Source organism: Ambystoma mexicanum, chromosome 1p, assembly GCF_040938575.1.
Source record: "Ambystoma mexicanum isolate Mex_15411 chromosome 1p, UKY_AmexF1_1, whole genome shotgun sequence".
Taxonomy (NCBI): Eukaryota; Metazoa; Chordata; class Amphibia; order Caudata; family Ambystomatidae; genus Ambystoma; species Ambystoma mexicanum.
The window spans coordinates 1499680451-1499693612 of NC_090921.1; the positions used below are offsets into that span (position 1 = coordinate 1499680451).

At 44.2% G+C, this 13162-nt stretch overlaps 1 protein-coding gene across 3 annotated transcripts in view; it reads right to left on the reverse strand.

The window, feature by feature from the left end:
- NIT1 (nitrilase 1) overlaps positions 1–13162 on the reverse strand; it is a 696241-nt gene that overhangs the window by 609011 nt on the left and 74068 nt on the right. The window contains exon 2 of one of the 3 annotated variants that reach the window (XM_069607185.1): positions 9233–9323. The exons of the other annotated variants lie outside the window; for them this stretch is intronic. The gene's annotated coding sequence lies outside the window, so the exon portion shown is untranslated. The remainder of the gene's footprint in view (positions 1–9232; positions 9324–13162) is intronic. 3 annotated transcript variants of the gene reach the window in all.

Sequence of the window (13162 nt, forward strand, 5' to 3'; positions counted from 1 at the left end):
GCGTGTATTATAAAATCAATTGTTGCCTGCTCTGATACTGTGAATTGCATTTGTATGTATACCATATTGCACCTCATTATATTGCGTACTATACTATGTACTACCCGTGGCTACCCTGATAGTAAGCGTTTTTCCTGTATGTCACATTTAGCCCAGCTGATATTGCGCCCTATCTAGGAAGCCATATCTAGTTTACCTAACACTGTATATCACTCCCGAACGCCAGGCTTAGCCTACTCTGACAATATGTGTCATCATGACCACTGATGGCGTCCATCGTGCCGTATTGATTTAAAACTGCTCTTCATTTGTACTGTATTGACCTATTGCATTGACTCAGTGTCCCATTCCACCATTGTTCCCACTGCCCTACCGTATTAACTAGAGCCCTACTCCATCGTTTTAACTGTTCTCCACTTTTACTGCATTATTCTACTGCATTGTAATTATCATTGTTAAGTACCCCTGTGACACTCCCTCACCTGACAGACCACTACCTAAAAACCTAAGGTCTGTCCTAGCATTATATACGCCTCTGCCCTATTACTCAGCACACTGCTCTAGTCATTGGCCTTAATGACCTTAGGCACTCAAATAGGCATAGTCCATACAGATTTGTTTTTCCGAATCATGGCCAACAACAACCGCCTATGTACGCCCAGCTTCCCAGAATACACCTGCACGGTAAACTCTGCCTTTAATCTACTCCCCTTTCAACTTGTGAATAGCGATTCTACTAATAATCGAACACCCTGCACCACTTTAGTTTGGAACAAAAGACTTAGAACCAGATTATCTAGACTGTATGAACCCTCAACTACTAAAACAACTAAAGAAACTAACCCTTCCTTAGCAACTACCACCAAGAAATACCACAAACACAATCTCAACAATGTCAACACCACGATTGTTCGCCCTACTATACTCAAGGAAAGTAACGAAACCCGCCCTACTAATCACACGCTCAATACGTTAGGGACCACCAAGATAAACCCCCACTGGTATCCACTCCTCCCCCAAGCCTAAAATACCTCAAGACATTCCCTCTGACTGCCTGACACATATCAACATCCCCAAACTCAAAGCGGCGCTAGTCAAAGCTAGACCACTTGTAGCACACGCATCTAAGATTGCTGACCAGATCACAGCAAACAACCTTGACTTTTTAGCCATAACTGAATCATGGTTACACTCAGCCGCAGGCCCCACCATCTCTCTTGCCATCCCAGATAACTACAATATACTAAGAGCAGATAGAAAGGATGCTAGAGGTGGAGGTATTGCTATTATTGCCAAAGCTAGCCTAGCCATGAGAATAATCCAGTCCCCAGACCTTCGAACTTGCGAACTCCTCACAAACTACCTACCTTCAAAACCAGTACTCTAACCATATACCTAATTTATAGACCCCCAGGACCAATTGGATCCTTCGAAGAGGACATCTCCTCTATCCTATCAGAGAATACCAACACCTTGTCCCAAATACTTCTACTAGGGGACCTCAATCTTGGGTTCAATGACCCCAACGACATACAAGCCTTATTCATTGCCAACACACTCCTTGAGCTTGGTTTCACTCAAAAAGTGACTCGGGCCACCCATGACAAAGGCAGAACCCTCGACTGGGTGGCAGACCTAAACTGTGATGCATCCATTTTATCCATCACACCGCAAACCTGGACAGACCACTTCCTCCTGACCTTCTCCCTCTCAAGTAACATTCTCTATCCTAAACCCAACACAATAGCTCCCCCCATCCCTACCCAAAATAAAAATGATATCACAGCAGACAGGATCCTACCGATTATCATCCCTGTCCTTAACGCATTGCCAGAATCGTCCGACCCCGAGACCTTGGTTAATGCATACAACTCTGCCATGACAAATGCACTAGATACAGTAGCACCCCTCAAACTGCGCAAAAGTAAAGAGCACACTTGACCTCCTGGTTCACGCCTCACCTAAAATCATTAGGAGCTGAAAAAAGGAAGTTAGAATCCACCTGGAGACTCCTCCCTACAGCAGACAACAAACCAAACGTGGTCAACTGTATTGCAAGTTATAAAAAAGAAATTACTATTCAAACAAGAAACGTACAATAATAGGATTCAGAAAGCCAGCTCTAGTTATAATGAACTTTTCAAGATCCTAAGAGAATTAAAAGCACCTACTCCGCAATCAGATGACTGTATAAAAGACAAACCCTGGTGTACCAACATCCAAAATGCCCTCTCTAACAAAATTTCCCTTGTACCTGAACAAAAAAGCAACCTTATCCACCACTGACAATAATACATCCCCTCAGAGCAAGCTAATGAGCATGCCCTTAGCTTCAGATTCTCTAAAGCTTCCATTCTAGAGGTTGAAAGAACTATCATCTCACTTAAACCATCCAATTGCCAGGGAGATAGTTGCACTGCCCAACGTATTAAGGACACTGCCATTCATAACTAAATTAATCAATGCCTCTTTCTCTTCAGGGTCCGTCCCGAGCAACTTAAAAGAATCCTGAGTACTCCCCCTACTAAAAAGCAATCCTTGGACCCCACCATCCCTATCAATTACCGCCCTATCACTACTGTACCGTTCCTCCTTAAAATACTGGATAAAGTGGCATACATCCAGATTCAGAAGCACCTGGAGCTTAACCACCTACTATGCATCCACCAATCAGGTTTCAGGCCATTACATGGCACAGAAACCACTTTATTAGAACTAAAGACCCAAACTGACACCCTCAAAGACACCGGTAAAACAGCCCTCTTACTTCTCTTTGACCTCTCGGCAGCCTTTGACCTCGTTGACCACAAAGTACTGTGTCATCACCTAGCCAGCGCTGCCCACTTTTCCATGGATGCTATCACATGGATTACATCCTTCCTGAATAATAGGACCATGAGAGACTTCTCTGCCACTGACTCTGCTGACCCCATTCCTATTACTTGTGGCGTGCCACAAGGTTCAGGTGTCTCACCTACACTGTACAATGTCTTTATGAAGCCACTGTTCGATAAGCTGGACCATCTGGGTGTCACCTACACCAACTATGCAGATGACACCCAGATCCTCATTCCACTCACGGGCGATTACAGTGTAGACATGGCTCTGGTGAACAAAATGTACCTAATCATTCAGGCATGGATGGCCGCCCATGGCCTATGCCTGAATGACGACAAAACAGAACTCCTTATACTTGGGTCGACAGCCAACCTGAGCAAACTCAATCCTAACTATTCCTCATTCTATATCGATGGAAATACCATCAAAGTGGCTAAGGAGGTCAAGACACTAGGCTTTCACCTTGACTCCACATTTAACCTAAATAAACAAGTAAATGCCATGTCATCCTCTATAGCTTACACATGTAAGCTGATTAGAGCGTGCAAACCCTTCCTCTCTAAAGAAAGTTGCCGGATCCTGGCAAGGGCCCTTGTTCTGTCGAAGCTGGATTACTGTAATGCACTTTTTATTTAGGAGCTGATAGAGGCATTATCAAGAAAATCCAGATTCTGCAAAACAATGCGCTGAGATCAGCCTATGGGATGCCTCGGAGAGAGCACATCTCACATCTAAGAAAACAGAGTAAATGGCTCTCTACCAATGATAAAATGACCCTCAAAACGTTATCTCTGACCCACAAATGTCTGAACAGTGTGGCCCCACGCTACCTCTCTGCAAAAATGATCAAGCAAATTCCTCCTCGATCGACCAGAACAGCCAATTCCTCCAATCTGATTGTGCCGAGATTCAAACAAAAAAAGGCAGGAGGGAGTAGTTTCCCTGTTCTGGCAACACAACTTTAAAACGACCTCCCTCTGTCACTCAGAGAAGATCAACCCTTTCCACACTTCAGGCGCAACACTATCAACTGGCTTGTTTACAAAGTTTCCTGACTTGTCCCCCCATAATCTCCCCGTCTATCCACGACTGACACAGCACTCTCCCGAATTGCACGGCCCACGCTCCTTCGGGGCTCCGCCGCCCCTTGCCGATACACCTACCTTATCGCAGCCCCACATCAGTTATGTATATACAATGCTGCCCTATCCATCACTACTTATTGTAATGTAATAGGACCTGTATTTATACTACCTATCCTGAACATGTCAAATTTTGTAAACCTGTTATTCCTGTCTGTAACATAAGCCTAACGTATACTTGCTCTCTTGTGAATTCTGCGCCCAGATACCCTCGGGTTCGGCGCGCATTACAAATCAATAAACAAACTATTGGGTTCCTGGAGAATGTCCCCCTTCTCCAGCTATCTTGTTCTCAACACTTCCACAGTGCCTGGGGAATTACTCCCTTCCCCATGCTTTCTTCTGCTTGCCTTCATGGTACACAGTACCAGGGGGTATGGCTTCCTTTCCCTGATCTCACTTGGCTTCACAGTACACAATACCAGGGGGTATGGCTGGCTTCACAGTACACAACACCAGGGGGTATGGTTTCCTTCCCCTGGTTTCACTGTGATAGGGGGAATGACTCCCTTCCCCGGGCCGCTTCTCAGGCTCTTTGTCACAGTTCACAAAGTCTAGGGGAATGCCTACCTTCCCCAGGCCCTACTCGGGCTCTTTGACACAATTCACAAAGGCAGTAGCTAACCAAATGTTTTGGCCTATGGCTCCCATGATTCCTCAGAACTCACTATGCTGTGTAAGGTGGATAGGAGATGTAGTCCAAAACATCAGGAGAGGCCAAAGTGGCAGGCCATGGCAATAGCTGATGTGCAGCCTCTTATGTCCATTTTCTACAACATATACAAAGCACAGTCTTAAATGCGCCAGAAATACCATATTATGAGAGATTCAATAAGGAAGAGGCAGACAAGAGCGGGAGAAAGGTAAAAAGGAGGTGTAGAGTGCAGGGAGTCCAGAGAGAGGGAGAGAGATTATATGGAGCAAGACAAAAAAGGGGAAATAGACTGATGCCGTGGGGCAAGAGTGAAATTGTGAGACGGAAGAGAGACAGTAATGGGGAGATACAGGTGAGAGGAGGAAGCAAAAGGACGAAAAGTGTGCTACGTGCTCTGCAAGGTGAACTCTCCTGACTGTGCAGAGGCTGTTTCATGTGTGCCTGGCACTGCAAGCTACATTGGGCTCTTGCCGGCGTGGCAACATCGCGCTTCCTGGAGGAAGCGTGGTGAGAGGGACACGTGACCCGGTCACGTGACTACGGCCCGCTTTAAAGGAGGAAGGCTACCACCCTTGCGGCGTTAAGCCCGGCAGGAGTAAAGCCCAGGGACTGTTGAGCAACTGTTTGGCGCACTGGGGCTGCACCAGAAAGGTAAATAAATCCAAAAGCTTCTCCACTAACTGTAATAAGCATTGTTCTTGTTCGAGGCCTGCAATGAGATTACGGAGTTCACCTCTTGAAGAAGAGATGGCTGGACAGGATGGGTCATATCTGGAGGCAGGGAGCGGGGCTGGGCAGGGGGTATCTACCACTTCTGACCCTGTTATAGCTCAGCCGGTATGCACTACCAACTACGCTCTCAGTAATATAGAGAGTCAGCAAACCCCCCGAGGGGTTGTTTCCAAATCTCCATATCCAGAAAGGTTGGAAACGAGGGCTGGAGTATACCCTGACGACACGAAAGATTCAGAGCAGAATCAATTACCACTTTTGTAGAAAAAGAAACAAGAGTGCCAACGACCTGGTCGACATTATCGATTCCATCTGGCAGCCAGCCCCCCATGATCATACGAATTTGGAAAATACCCCATCAATAGAGAGTGAAGAAAATAATCAAACGCCCGTAAATAACATTCAAGATAATAGGGCGAGCTCGCCAATCCATCAAGACCAACTGGAAGATCCAACAGCAATCTTTTCTGAGGGATCTCCCCCACCAGGAGAAAGTACTTTGGCAGCCTTGAGCTTTGTTTTAAACTCTTTGGTCTCAGTATTTGACCTTCTCAAAACAGAGGTACAAACACAAGCGGGTCTCCTCTTGGAGATGTCACATGAAATCTCGAAGAATGAATCAGCACTGGTCACCACAAATAACATCATGAACGCCATTTTGATCCCAATTCTGAAAGAAACTCAAATTGAGGGAGTCAAACAAGGGTTAGATATTGCCCAAATTCATAATTTACTGAAAGAGGGAGCAAAAAGCAGTGTCACAACTCAAGAGCTGTTAAAGAAGCTCCCTCTGGAAATACAAAACTCCCAAAACCAGAACGAGATCCCGACAGAGAAGGGCGCAAAAGATTGTTTTGACGACACTCCGCTTTCAGACTCTATTCTGGAAGAATTTCGAAGACTGGCAAATGTCGACATTGACATCATTGAAGACACTAGCGATAGTGCCCAAAAAACTCACAGAGACAATACGCAAGACCAATTGACCGGCAGTGGGAACCAGAGCCCAGAAGAACCCTTGAAAACCAAAAGCAAAAAGTGGCAAAAAAGGAAAAAACGGGGGCAGGTCTAAAGAGATCATTCTCTATACTCTACATGACAAAAATACGAAGAAATCAAAAAACCAGAGAAATAACGTTCCTAAAAAAACAGGAAAGAACACATTTCTGAAAAACCTCACTACTCCGTCTGGTGAAAAGACAGCAGAACCTAGCATAGCTGCTCTGCCTCTTTCCAATTCCTCTCAGACCACAAATTTGCTTACCTCACAAGCCAATAAGCATGTACCGGGGGAAAAAGGGAAGAAAAAGGCAGGCCTAAATTGCAAGGAAGGTTCCAGTGTCATCAAAATTCAAACTTCAAACTTTGGTATGCAAACGGACCCTACAACATCCCCATCTGCAGCCCTTAACAACAAAATCAAAAATTAGCCCATACAAACATCAAAATTGCCCCAATATTTCTGAAACAAAAATCGAATAAGGTAAAAGCAAATGTGGGTAAATTGGAGGAAAAACAAGTTGCTCTAAAATTAGCGCCAATTTTCTTAAAACCGATGGGGAAAACAGGCTCTACTTCCGCTCTCACCAATGCTTCTCCCTCAATAGCTGCCCAAGAAACGATACCATCAAGAGCCACACTTAATGAAGTAGATTGTCGGAATGGATTAGGGAAATTCATAAATCTTGAAATACGTCCTCGGGATGATAGCAGAGAGAAAATGGGAAGAAAACAGTACTGCTCTCCGATAAGAAAAGAAGAAACTGTGATGCCTAATTTTACCATTCCAAAAGTATGGCTGAGACTAGAAAAACAAAATAAGGAAAAATCACTTAGCAGATCAGTTCTACTTTCAGAGATTAAAAAGAACTACAATTTGTTTCTCTTTGCCTCAGAAGACATCGAGTACCTTTCATTTCCTATTAGAGAAGATAAATTCTTCGTGGAAATAGCCCTCACTTCAAGAAAGGCGCAACAGGCCCTCATCACTAACAAACATGATCTGGCTAAAGAAGGTCTTCGGGTATTTGAATCAGAGGAGGAAGGAAGGTATGGCAATCGCCCGGGCCCTAAACAGATAGGAGTAGAGGATACATCCACTTCTATGGGCACCACCAGAGTGATAAGAGAGCCCCAAAGCAAAGTCTCATCCGGGCCCAAATTAAATGAGAACATGTTAGCAAAAATCCCAGAAATCGTCACACAAATCTTCCTGAAACTAGGCGAGGAGCAGAACAGCCTTTAGACAAAGGGGTATCGGATTAACTTCCTGGAACACCAGAGGGCAGAGGTTCTTGAGGAAAAAGCAGCTGAAAAATAATCTTTTACAACAGAATGACATCATGCTGCTTCAGGAAACATGGCTGGTTAATCCTATTGAAATATAAGGCTTTACAATACAAAATCTCAAGGCCTCACAAAAACTTAAAGGGAGACCAGCAGGAGGCCTTTTAATAGCAACCAAAAACTCTACTTTCAAAGAAATTGTTCCGCTATGGAACAACATTCAAGCCTGCAAAGCAGAGATAGGACCGAATGATTCTCTGCTTACCCTAATCCTGGTTAACGTCTACTGGAACCCCGCTAGGTCAAAACTCCAAGATTTCATAGAATCCCTACACTCCCTACTGTCAACGGCTAGGAGCAAATATGAGGGAGCACAGATCATCATTGCAGGGGACCTGAATACTGATTGTATTAATTCAGGGAATGTGCGGTCTGGCCAAACTAAACAAAGTACTATACGGAAAGGCAAGCAATGGTGGGATTTTTTCCAGTCATGGGACCTGGACATGATAAATGAAAAAAATAGGTCTGTGGAAGTGGCTGGACCAACCTGGCGTCAAGGGGCTCTGCAATCAACTTTAGACTACATTTTCATTTCATCTTCTCTTACCCTACTTTGTCACAGTCTTACTCTGGATTGGGAAGGGGGGAGTGATCACGCCAGGCTGGAACTCCTCTTCCCCAAAATTCAGAGAGCCTCCAACCTATATACCACACAGGAATTGGAGGGTCACAAAGGTAAACTAAAAGTGGCCAAATATAGAAATGGGGGGAATAAGTTAAACAAACTTCTGGAGGCAGTTCCTCCTGCTATATGGGTAAATGAAATGCATCCAGAACAATTTTGGAAATTTGTGTGGCCCACCTGCCAGCCAAGTGAAGGAAAGATTGCAGGGAAACAGACGCACATTCACAATTTCAATGAGGAAACATTCAACAAGAAGAGAATCCTGCGCCAAACATTACGCCACATAAAACAAAATGAAGCAGAAGATCCGCCCAGCTGTATACAAAAGCTCAAAAAGGCTAAACAAACATATCGGAATTGGACAAAGAACCACAAGCATCAAAAACGCCAAGAAGACGGGGAGAGAATGCTTTTCCTCCTCAATGCAAATAATTGCAGGAACTTTTGGGCGGCATTAAACCAACTGGAAACCGGCCAAAATAGCTCTCTGTGCAATTTAGTCCCTGAGCACAAGTGGGTGGAATATTTGTCCAAAAACTTTGAAGCAACTGAATTCAGAGATCATCCTCACCCAAACGTAACTTGGTCGCTGACATTCTCTGAGGAAAATATTGAGGACCTTATTACATCTTCCTCTGTCTCTAAGGCAGCAGGTCCGAATGGCCTCACTTATCCGGTGCTTAAAAACCAACCAAAGTTATGGCCTAAATTACTCTTCCATTTATTTCAAGAAATTTTAAAGAATAAAGTCTTCCCACCATCATGGAAGAGCGCACTTATTATTCCATTTTTCAAGGGGGGTGAGAGGCGAAACCCAGCGTGTTATCGACCCATTGCCCTTTTGGACATAGATAGCAAAATCTTTATGAGATTAATATTGAAAGAACTTACTTTATGGGTGGACTCTAGACACATCCTTCCCCCTCAGCAGACAGGTTTCAGGAAAGGCCTTTCTACCAGCTTTAATGGACTTGTCCTGAACCTGTTGAGCGAAAGTGCAAATGTGAAAGAAGGTTCTCCACTATACGGGGCATGGGTCGATTTATCAAAAGCGTTCGACCTCGTAGACAGATCCCTCCTTTGGCAGAAACTAAATAATTGGGGGATTCCAGCACCCCTTCTTGCAATGCTCATAGAACTCCACAAGAACATTACCATCAGAGTGAGATTGGACGAACCAGGCAATCTAGCTGAAACAATCCAAGTCCTGAAGGGAGTACGACAAGGTTGCTTGGGTGCACCATTATTCTTTAATCTGTTTCTTTCAGACATTGGAGATTTCTTAGCCTCTGCATCATTAATCTGCCCGAGAATCAATGGAAGAAAACTCCATTGGTTAGCCTATGCGGATGACCTGGTGCTACTGGATGGCTCAGCGATAGGGTTGCAACAACTCCTATCCAAACTTAATGATTATGCTAAATTGAACGGCCTCATAATTAACCCATCTAAATCTAAGGTCCTCATTTTCAAACATGCAAAAAAAAGGTGACCTCAAGAAACTGGGTTTTGGACAGTAAAGCAATTCCACGGGTGGGCGAGTTAACATACCTGGGATATGAAATCCTTGCTCGCCCAACCTCAAACAAGGTGATACACTCCATTCTTGGGAAGAAATCAAAAATTATTGCACAAATGAAAAATCTGAACGGAAGATTCTGCAAATTCTCTATAATTCTACTCAAGAAGTTCTACATAGGTAAAGTTGTCCCGGTCCTTCTTTATGGCCTTGAGGCAAAGCCTCTTTTGTGGAACTATGACTGGAGTAAAATTGAGGGCTCTTTGTGGAAATCTTCTCTTCATCTCCCTTTGTGCACTCCTCTCGCCAGTCAGATTTGAGTTGGGTCTGACCTCTTTGAGCTGCCGCGCAGAGTGGAAGTTACTGTCCCTCTATCGTAACATAATTACAGCCAGTGTATCTACTCTTTTCTTCGATGTAAACCAACATCTAAAAAAGTCTAAATCAAAAAAGCTCCTCGGCTTGGAAGAAAAGATTGGCTGCATTTTATATAGGCTGGAATTACCAAGAGAAACTCTCATACAAAATCCTAAGAAAGTTAAAAAAACATTAGAAACTGATGACTGGATCAAAACGATCGAGGGAATCAGAAGGCTTAACCCTCCAAACCTATTCCGGACAGCGACAGAAAGCTTGGCACCATCCCGCACTACCTGGAAAAATTCCCGGACCAAAGAATCAGAAACAACTTTCTCAGGCTCAGACTGAATATAGCCCACACGGGTGAAATACTGGACCAAAGAAACCAGGACGAGGAGGCAATAAGCTTTTGCAAGATCTGTGCCTCTCTGAAATTACAATCCCTCAAACACCTGCTGCTGGAGTGCGAAGGCACATGGGCGATCAGGGTATCATCACTGGGGAGATTTGTAACCAGAGAGGAGAGCCTAGTTCAGGATGCATTTTGGGACAGACTGATCTCTGGCCAAGAAGTCATGCTAACTGCTGAGATTGTAAAAATCTTGGAGAAGCTAATTATCTTAAGGGACCATCAACAGACTAGCCAGGTTATTGAACCCTCCAGTCAAGGGGATCAGTCTGCTTAGTTAAATCCCTGGTTTCTGAGCCTTTATTTTACCTTGTTATTTCACCCTTTTGCTTTATTCTTTCACTTTCTGTATTCTTAAATATGCAGGAAAAACTGCTTCTTGTACGAAATCTGAATTTTTAATACTCTTCTTTTGTAAAGGTTTTCTCATAAACCAAAAACAAAAAAAAAAACAACAAAAAAAAGGACGGAGAGAGAAAGAGAGAGAGAGAGAGAGAGAGAGAGAGAGAGAGAGAGAGAGAGAGAGAGAGAGAGAGAGAGAGAGAGAGAGAGAGAGAGAGAGAGAGAGAGAGAGAGAGAGAGGCAAAAGAGGCATGTGAGTGGGGCTATCGGGACCTCTGAGGGCTGTGCAGAATAGATGGGGCAAAATAAAACATGGGGGAAGCGAGTATCTTCATTTCTTCCAAGTCACCTCTGTAGTAAGTTACATTTCCTTCTTTAGCACACTTCATTGGCCCATTCAACTAACAAGCAAGCACAAACTTCACAGAGACATTTTAATTGCATCCATTGCCATTCCACAAGACCGGTTTCCTCCGACCTAACCACACTGACATATTAAATGTGCAATTTAACTTTGATTCAATAAAACATATAAAAAAGTGAGGCCTTTACTTGTATCCTCTACATTCGTTTACCAGTGTCAAAGGCAGCCATTTGGAGCTGAGGGAGGGTGGGTGCAACAGTATTTTAAATGATTCAAGGTTTGTGGCGTTGGGTGAATGTTTTCTAATGAAGGGCATTAATCTTCACTTGAATTAGCCCGAGTGACCAAGCTGGGGGTCTAACTGACATTTTTTTAAATAGGATGAAATTGTGAATTGGACACCGATTTCTGTAAGACAAATGTGGAAAAAAGTAATTAAGTTTACAATGTGTTCTGTAGGGTAACACATGGGAAAAGCAAACAGATGCCATGTCACCAAAAGTACAAAGGAGCATATTATAACACTTTCATGATGTTGTGCCCACAATAACTGCTAGCATTCCCAATGTAAAACACTTTCATGATTGTGCCCACAAAGTACGCCATCACGGCCACTGTGAATCATATGCTCATTGTGCTTAGTATGTATTGTGACGAATCGTGGGAATTCTTCCCTTCTCCCCAAGGGAACAACCCCCCGGCCCCCTCCCCTGTGAGGCTACGGAGGTGAGTCTGTTTTGCAACACCCTCCCGAGGGGTAGAGGCAGGAGGGACCTCATCGGGAGAGACTACCCCTGTGGGGACAAGGACTCCAGATGCTGTGATGAACTCCCTAGAGAACATCCAACAGGACCTCTTTAGGTATACCCTGCAAAGACTTCAACGTAGAGAGAGCAAGTATGTGTCATAGTCAATATACAACTGTGAGCATCCCTTAAATGGAAAACTCCATGTAACTGGGACAAGGAGGATGGAGCACCGAGAAGAGAGGCTGCAGGTGGCAGAGAGAGAGGGATATAGAGGTATGCTGGGGAAGGCCCATGGCTACGAAGTCCCTGAGAGGGCAAGAGACCGGGAAGTCAGAAAAGCCTGCAAGTTGCAAAACTGTTTGCGTACTGAAACCCAAAAGCTGGAACCACAGTGTCCTGTAGGTTGGAGAGAAAGAGGAAAGAAGTGTGGCGGTGTGACCACAGATCTTGTGGTGGACCGATGGCCCCAGAAACTACACCGAAACCACTACACGGTTGGAACTGCATAACGTCACGGTATATGAAACACTGGTTGGCCTTCCTAAAGGAAGATCGGAGTATGAGGCACTGATGGTATAAAGGCAGCCGGAGAGGCGGAGAAGACCAATCCCGAATGCAAATAAACCCTGGTGACATTATCCCTGAGACCATCAGGTAACAGGGACAACAGGAGACCCAAGAGGGAGACGGAGAATCGTTATGGGACTACTCGTACTCGTCCCAGTCAAGATAACGAGATTATAACATTGAAAGCAAGAAAAGTGATTGAGAATCATCATAGGACTACTCATTCGTCCCAGTCAAAATAATAAGAGTATAACCCTACAAGCGAGAGAAGTGGACGAGATAGTTAGGGAGTAATCATATTTGTCTCAGTCAAATCAAAGAAAGCATAATCAAGAGAGAAAAAAAAAGATATCTTTGTCCAAAGAGAGGACGACAAACTGATATACATGTCCAAAGACAGATTCAATAGAGGGAGCAAAGGTTGCGAATTACACAGAAGGGAGGAGAGTCTCAAGAGAGAGAATCAAAGGTTGGATAACGTTACCCTGGGAAATGGGGAGAATAACTCTTT